Genomic DNA, 6,704 nt, shown 5'->3' with positions numbered 1-6,704 from the left:
ACAACCACCATTATTATCATTACACTTACCACTCCACTATTAACATTATTAATAATATTATAACCAATTATTATTTTCCTCTTTTTATATTGTAAGGTGGCAACATGCACCTTACTTGCAAGTACTCAATCTGACCCAACTCGGTCAGGTAGGGTTGTCAATCCAATCCGCAGTGGATAGGGTAGAGTGTGGGTAGTGTTCTTGTGCGAGTTTGGTATGGTACGGGTTGAGCCTTAACCCTATCCGGCTAACTCGCACACTATATATGTACATGTTATATATTTATATAAAAATATGTTTCAAGTAGATGTTAAACTAAAAACCTCTCACTAAATGCAAAAGATCCTTAGCCATTAAGAGAAAATCATTAATTGATAATTTAATATATTTTTTTATATAAAAGTATGTTCTATTTTAAATTATCATCAAACTATATAATAATATTGCATCTTTTAAGTAACCCGTGGGTAGGGTCGGGTACCTGCAGGTTAAGAACGGGTAGGGTTAGGGTTGGAATATTTTCAATCAGCGAGTAAGATAGGGTTGAGTTTATATAAAAATCTCAACGCGCAGGTAGGGATAGGATTGGATCCAAACTCTATCCTACCATGTCCATTGCCACTCCTACTGTATTATGAGTACAAGATCTGATGTGGGGCTAATTTTTTCATTCTCTATTATACTGAAATCCTCTTGATCTTCCTAGTTCTAATCCCTCAAAGCTCACATGTTTCTCCATTGAAACTTTCTGTTTAGTAATTGACCCAAGAAATGTGAGCTAAAGTTCTCATCTTTATCCCCTGAAATAAGGTTTCTTATGAAGGTGGCTGCCATTTATGAATCTGCATAAGCTTCAACAGACTCGTACTCAAAATCCACTAATGACACCATCACCACCATCTGGGTGATTATCGCAATCACACACCATAACAACGGAGCGCCGATGTCGTAGTCGTCGATGATGATCGTACTGACGAAAGAAAGAGGAATGACGAAGAAAAATGAAAGAATGAGGGGACAAAGGACAAAAATATAATTTTAAAATAGAGTTATTTTTAAAAATATTTAAGTATAAATATAATATTATATTATTAATACAAGTTTTAAATCTTGTCTATTAGTTCAAAAATTCAATGGCCATGATTTATAATGAATCTTAGATCATAAAGAACCAGAATATACTTTTTTATTGAAGAAAACTCCGTAAATACAAATACATTAAGATCAGAAGTCAAAATATAATTGTGGAGACAACCCTATCCCCAAAGTGATTAGAAGAACAAATTGCTCTAACAGTGGAGGGGGAGGTCAAAATTTAGGACCAATTTCATCACAATCTTATATAGAGAATTGGAGACGGTAAAAGAATTAATTTTTGGTAGTTCACTAGATCCCAAAAATTACTAAAGTAAGCGAGTTAGCCCTTAGTCAGATCATAAAAGATAAAGAGAATGAGACCTTGCAAGCCTATGCTACAGCAGATGAAAGCTGGGATTGGGAGAAGATAGTTCGATTTGTGCCAGAAGACATTATTGACCATATTTGCACTTTTAAAGCCCCTTGTCCCTCTCTTGGAACAAACTCAATCAACTGGCTACCACGCTCACACGATATTCTTTCTTTCAAGTCAGCATATAAGGCCTACTATGTGGAGAAAAATGATCCTGAACAGATTCATAAATTATGTTAGAAGACAAAGAGTTCCTCAAAGATTAAATTTTTTTTCTTGACTTCTAAGTCATGTTGTTATTTTTACTAATTCTAAGAGAAGAAATAAAGGATTTACAGAGTGAAAATTGTCTGAAATATATAAACCAGGAAGAGAGCCTGCTTCATGTGATGAGGGATTGCCCCTATGCCTGAAGCATTTGGATGAACAACTCAAATAGAGACCTTCATGATTCCTTCTTCAATCAAAACCTCACATATTAGCTTAACGAAAATTTAGGTAAGACTTGTCGAACAAATAGTGGAACTTCACGGCCCACCATCTTTCTCACCACCTGTAATATCATTTGGAGAAAAAAAATTATTTGATCTTCAGGCAAGAAAATAATCCCTACCAGCAGGCCGGTTATTCCCAAAGTGAAAAGAGTAGTAAAAAATTATGATGAAGATCTTGAGCTTATAGAGAAAAGAAACAAAGTTCTTAGAGGCGTGATGATCTTTATTCTAGTGGGGTGGAAGCCACCAGATGAAGCATGGTACGAAATTAATGTAGATGGGTCGGTCTTCCAAACAAGTGAACAGAAATCCTGCAAATGTCTCATTAGGGACGCGAATGATAGGGTTGTTTCCAGCTTCATGATGACTATGGAAAAAGTAACGATTATAGTTGTAGAGCTATGGACAATCTATATGGGTCTAAAAATTGTAATTGACATGGGTGTAAGTAAAATTAGGGTGGAGACGAACTCTACCTATGCGGTAAAGTGTGGTAGGAAAAATCGAACTCCCTAGTTGGCAGCATCTCTCTCATCCGTGCCATTAAGGACCTTCAAGCAAGTCCTAGTGATTTCAGCATTCACCAAGTTTTGAGAGAAGTCAATTTTAACACCGACGCCTTATCTAAGCACAACCATAGCTTCCAGCGGGCTCCACCGCTTTGTCGCCCCTCCTCCTTTCCTGCCTCAGATGTTAGATGCACATAGAAGCTTGTGTGGGTCATAGGCTCATTCTCTATCAAAATAAATGGTAAGTGTTCATATCCTGGCCCACAACAGCTAGGTCCCAAAACAAATAATACCTTACGGAGTCAAAACCCACTTTACCAACTTGTCTGACCTCTTAGGACCGATTGGTATGCAAAATCTTAATTGCTCCTACAAACTTTTCCACATATTTAAACATGGGATCGTAACAACCCTAGATAAAAGAAAAAATAACCACCCACCATAAGAGGTGTAAAAGTTACAATAGTAATGATTAAGCCAATACCCCAACTATATAAATATCTCATCAAACTCGTATTTTTATTTCCAAACTACTAAAACCTGCCTAAAATCCTTGCTAACTTAAGTATCAGAGTCCATTGCAGGTATCATCCTCCATTTTCACTAAAAGACTTCGGACAGCTTCACCCCATTGGAGGAGATATCGACACTACCACTAAAGGAGTCTGGACCTCACGTTCAAGCCCAAAACACCAGTTTCAGGTAACCCCTGAAATGTTGGTGCCATTGTCGGAGACTTGGAGTTCAACGCCCAATCATGATGAACAACCACCCAGATGATGGACATACTGCATCTGAATCAGAATCCCATAAAGAATATCAACCAAGCAACGATCGGTCAATTATTATTCTTCCACAATCACAATGAGGTAGGAACACCAATGAAGGACGAGATAGAAATGATCTAGAAGGACAAAGACCAAGATATGAAATTCATAGACCTAGAGGATCAGGAGATAGGGACACAATAGAGTTAATGGAATTAATCCATGAATACCAAGGATGAGTAGAACAGCTCGAGATTGAGTTGGAGCGACAATGTAAATCTGAACGGGCCCTACAAAGAGAGGTACGTCGATGCAAGGAGTTGGAAGAGAAATTAGAAAGATTGGAGTCCGATCTCAAGGGAAGGGGACCTCGAACTGATCGGAAAACTACACCCTTGGGAATTGAGGACCCATTCTCTGAGGAGATCATGCGAACAAAAGTTCCTAGGAATTTTAAGAGCCCAGACATGGACCTTTATGATGGCACGACCAACCCCGCCATCACCTAAGTCGAATGTATTTGGGTAATGCCTCAGATGCAACTCAATGTAAAATGTTCCCAACCACTTTAACCGAGACAACTTGAAGTGGTTTGACAACCTTCTCCCTAGATTGGTAACTTGTTTTGACAACTTAGCTAAATATTTTCTCACCCAATTCTCCATCTAGAAAGACAAAACTAAATATGCTCCAAACCTCTTGGGTGTCAAGCAAGACATTGGAGAATCTCTCAGGGCGTACATGGAAAGATTCAACAACATTGTTTGGAAATCCAAAATTTGCCCATTGAAGCATCTATCATGCGACTTGTTACTTGCCTCAAGGAAGGCCCCTTCTCGCAATCCATATCAAAGAGGCACCCGACTTCTTTGTATGACGTTCAAGAGTAAGTTGAGAAATACATCAACATAAAAGAAACCACACAATTAAGGAAGCTTACATTAGGACAAACCTCGAAGGTACCATTCCTACACTCTGTAAACTCTGAGTAATTAGTAAATAACTAATCAATAAATTAATTATTAATCAAAGTAATTAGAAAATGGGATTTGATAGTTTAATGTAATAGAGCTAATTATAACATGAATTTTGACTCCAATTTCAAAGAATTTGGCCCAGGATTGGGCCAAACGGGCCGAACCGGGCCCAAAAATGGGCCCAAGCCCAAACCAACAGCCCAAGGAAACGCTGAAAGCATGCTCAAGGTGAGGGGAAGGAGACATAACCCTAACACCACAAACAATCCACCATAACTTCTCGCTCCGAGCTCCGATCGCCACACCGTTTGCGGCCACGTGACCAGCGCGTCAAGCTTTACAAAGCCCATAACTTTATTCCAGAGGTAAGCCACATTTTTCTTTTCAATTTCCTCTTCCCCAATTTCGAATTCAATGTGTAATCATGTTAGATTTTGCTTGAATTCGGTGTTTAGGTTCGAATTAACTCACAGATATTGCCGGGTTTTGACCCAATTCTCCGTTGGTAAGGTAAGGATAACTCTAACCCTTGTGAGATCTGAATTCAAGTGAGAATTATGTTGATTTAGTAATGTTCATTGGAATTAGATTGAGTTGTGATGTTAATTGAGGCTTGTTGATGGAATTGGTGGTATCAGAATGCTAGATGTTGGGCTGAGGTAGCTGAGTTTTCTGTTTGGGGTGTAATTTTGTAACCTTGGAATTTGTGGAACGGTGCTAGTTGAGGCGTTCCAGACATTACGAGAAATCGGCCAAGGTATGGTTTAGGTTTCTCGTATTTAATATATAATGTTCTGTGAAAACTTAGGCTAGGTGATCATAGGATAGGTTGGAATGTATGAGTATACTTAATGCTTAGTGACTTTGATAAGAACTGTGATATGGAGTGGGTGCTTGTTGGATAAGTGTTAAGTGATATATTATGAGTTTAATGCTGGTTGGATAAGAGATTAAGTGATGAGTTAATGATGATACATGTTTGTATATATATAATGAATAAGAATATGCTTATCTTGTTGGTTGTTTGAGAGGTTGATATATGATATTGTTGAATTAGGAAATGGTTGGATGTGAAAATATGTTGTGCTGATGGTTATAGGGTTGGTAATTTTGAATTGGAGTTGAGTTTTAAAGAAAATGGAGGTTTTGAGGTTTTGTGTAAAATTAGTTTTTGGCCGAACTTTTTTGAACCATAGCTTGGCTTCCGGACTCCCAAATGTTTTCAAATAAAAATTGAGTTCGTGAAGTTTGCACCGTTCGAGGAATGGATGAAAAATGATTTAAAACGAAAAAGTTATGCGTGTCAGAAGTTTGGTACTGAAAAGGTGAAATTCTGCAACTTAAGCATTTTTCTGATTCTTCATAACTCGCGTACGCGAGCCACCACACGCGACGCGACCAATCCCTATGGGTTGGGCATCTCGCGTACACAAGGTAGGACATGCGTACGCGAGCAAGGAACTTTAGAGGGTTGCGTACACGACCCTTTGCACGCGAAGTGACCAATCTCTACGGGTTGGGCATCTCGCATACGAGCAAGGGCGATGCGTACACGAGCAAGGAGAATTAGCCCTTGCGTACATAAGAAAAGTGCTTGCGTACGTGAATCCTCTATTTTTAGCAATTGAATTTTTGTGATTTAAAGCTACATTTCGAACCTCTAAACCTCTGTTTTTGCACTTTTAGCCTTAGAACATAGAGATAGGCTTGGTAATAAGTTAGAGCTAGGAAATAGAGGTAACTTGGAGATGAAAGAAAGGTTGAAAATGATGATATTTGGGATGACTGTGTGTGACCATAATGGTCGAAATGTATGTGTAGCCAAAATGGTCGAGATGGCAAGGTGTGGGTGCGATCCCGCTTGCGTATTAACTTGAAAATGTGTTCGGATGGCAAGTTGAGGATGGAAGTTCCCTCTCTTGTCGTGACGAGGATGTGGGGAAGGTGGAAAGGCACTCTCCTTCATATCATTTCCCCCATATTCTTCACTGGTTGCAAGGTGGAAAGGCACACTCCTTCGATGTGGAAAGGTACTCTCCTTCGTATATCCTCCAGGAGAAGGTGGAAAGGCACACTCATTCGATGTGGAAAGGCACTCTCTGTCATTTATGATCCTCTTGGAGATGTGCAACCTAGAGAAAAATGTTTGGGTTAGTGATGAGCAGATAATTTATACGCTTTTGGCATTGTTTTTAGGTAGTTTTCAGTATGTTTTAGTTACTTTTTATTATATTTTTATTAGTTTTTAAATAAAAATCACATTTCTGGACTTTATTATGAGTTTATGTATTTTTCTATGATTTCAGGTATTTTCTGGCTGAAATTGAGGGACCTGAGCAAAAATCTGATTCAGAGGCTGAAAAAGGACTGCAGATGTTGTTGGATTCTGACCTCCCTGCACTCGAAATAGATTTTCTAGAGCTAAAGAAGCCCAAATGGCGCACTCTCAATTGCGTTGGAAAGTAGACATCCTGGGCTTTCCAGCAATATATAATAGTCTATACTTT

This window comes from Arachis ipaensis, chromosome B09 (assembly GCF_000816755.2).
Source record: "Arachis ipaensis cultivar K30076 chromosome B09, Araip1.1, whole genome shotgun sequence".
In the NCBI taxonomy this organism is placed as follows: Eukaryota; Viridiplantae; Streptophyta; class Magnoliopsida; order Fabales; family Fabaceae; genus Arachis; species Arachis ipaensis.
Note: the sequence above shows the minus strand (reverse complement) of the source record.